Below are 2,500 nucleotides of genomic sequence, written 5' to 3' on the forward strand. Positions count from 1 at the left end.
TGTAGTAGTGCAAATCCTTGTTTAATCGTTACTGCCACCTTTTCCATGAATTGTTGAGACCACATAGAATCTCCAGGACCATTGTGAGCAGGAGCAGCGGAGGAAGTGAATGGCAAACCTGGAAATTCACGAGCATTTGGGTTGAACCTCCATTCAGGCTTCTGTTCGCTGACTCGAAGCTCAGGATCACCGCTTTTTGGCATACTTGCCAATGGTTCTTTGCTTCGTTTGCCATTCGGCCAATATGGTTGGTCAAAGGTATCTGGTGACTCAGTGAGTGCAGGTTCTTCGCCCTTCGACCACTTGCCTTCCAGTTCTGTTTTCAGAATTTCATGGTCTGCCTCCAGTACTCTTAGCTTTAATTTTATTTCTTCCTCCAAGCGTAACAACTCTTCTCTTCGACTCATGTGCTCTGAGTTTAGACTCGCCAGTGCTTGTTTGGCATGAAATTGTCCTACCGATGAATAGCTCGAAGGAACGTTTGGGCGTGTCATATCCTCGTCCACTTCATTCGACGCGATTGGTGCCAGTGGAGGTTTCGCATTATGAATCCATTTTTCTACTTTCGCATCGAAGTCCATCTTTTTGCGAGTTTGTACTGACTAATTACTGCATGCGGAATTTAGGCAAATTTAGAAATATCTCACAAACGCGACGAAATACACGATACAACAATTCAGCGATGACAAATGACAGCAAATTACATAGAGCCGATAATTAAAATCAGTGCAAATATAGCAAACTTGGAGAAAAACATGAAAGAAAACAACAAATCGATTTCTCGTGTCTACAAGTTATAAGTCATTTGTTGACTGAAAAACAGCTGAATCACTTATCCATTCTTTTGCAATCCTCGATAGTTTTGATAACTGCAACGTTCTGTCTTCTCTGAATTCTGTAGGTCTAGTTTTCACTACTCCCATTATAGCCCCATTACATCAATGAATTAAATGCACGCAAGTCCAGGCATGTGCCATTCTTAGAACAGTCTAAGGTTGTCGAAAGCTGGACTCTTTGGATATTTAAGATTTAGAAACTGTTTCATTTACCTAGTTTCGTTGCCGTCTTTTAGCCTGTTTAAGTACGGAGTTTTGTTAGGACATGCGTGACAACATTGTTATTCCGCATTTTGCGAATGATGTAATCATTCGCGAAGAAAAAAATTACTGAAACGCGAAGAACTCGTGAGTTGCAATTGCAATGTTCCTGTGATGTGGAAGAAGAATAAAGCGAAGCTTAAAGAAGAGTCAGATAGTACTTTTTCGGTTTTTAGGAAAACGAACAAAGGTAACCCTTATTTTCTAGTGGTCTAGGCGGAATGCTTGAACCAATAGGTATAACTATGGTATCAGTCAGAAATTGGCGATCTAGTTTTTAAAATTATATCTTTGAAAGGACAAGATTAAACTTTGATTAAACTACTCTGTAGGGCTACAGGGTATTCTCCTTGACAACCCTATGAAAAATTCCACCTACGCAAGCTGAATTTGCTTTTGGGAGGACGTGACATCTTGACAGGCTTTAAAAACTAGAATAAACACTCCTTTTTAGACAAGTGTTATCAATAAATTACAATTTATATTATTCCTACGCCTTCCTTATTCACCTTGTATGTAGAGATGTTATGACCGTGTTCCGGAATAGGAATACATGGAATACAAGTTAGAAATCCTTCGTTTTTGCGGAGATTCATATTAATATTGTCAAACATCTGCTAAAATGCTATTTTAAACACATCTTTACTATCCTTGTCGCTGCAAAACGCCACACATAGTGTTTTAAATCATCACTCGGCGTATTCTTATTCCGGAATAGAGTCAATCGAACGTGCCCTAAATGTATCTAAGCACTATGAAAGCGTATTTTACAGCGGCGCTCCTCAGCGCGCGCTCGGAGTACCATAGATAACAACCATGACGTCATCAACCGTCCGTATGTACGTCCGTCTACCCCTCCATGTATGCCAATGTGACCAGTATCATGTTACTTTACAGCATAAATCTTGATCAATTGGCACCTGTCAAAACGAGGTATCCGCTGACCAGTATCACGTGATCATATCGCCGGCTCAAGCTGAGAGCTCACCGAAGTCAGCTTTTTTAATGACCGCTGACCAGGCACTGGTTTTCGATTGGATTGCAGGCTCAACTTAGGTTAACTCACCCAAACACAAGCGAGGCTTCATTTTTCGCGCGCTTTCTGTGGCTCGAAGCGGCTACACGGTGATACTACGTCAACTATAGTTCTTACAGTGATTCAAGGCTTTTCGTGTTCAGGTGGAAAACGGTTTGTAACTGATGTTTTATTTCTGCATTTTTTGCTGGTTTCAATCCAGTTTGACATATCATGATAGCTGTGGTCCACACTGGCGGCTCCGCAGTTATTCAAGTCAAGCATCGGGGAGATATAAACTTAAAGCTGAGTGTTTTTTTTAAATTTGCTTAGAGCTGCTTTTTTCTCTGTATTGCAATTTTTGGCATATCTTTAGAAGCTCTGATAA

The sequence above is a fragment of the Montipora foliosa genome, chromosome 4, assembly GCF_036669935.1.
Source record: "Montipora foliosa isolate CH-2021 chromosome 4, ASM3666993v2, whole genome shotgun sequence".
NCBI classification, from domain to species: domain Eukaryota; kingdom Metazoa; phylum Cnidaria; class Anthozoa; order Scleractinia; family Acroporidae; genus Montipora; species Montipora foliosa.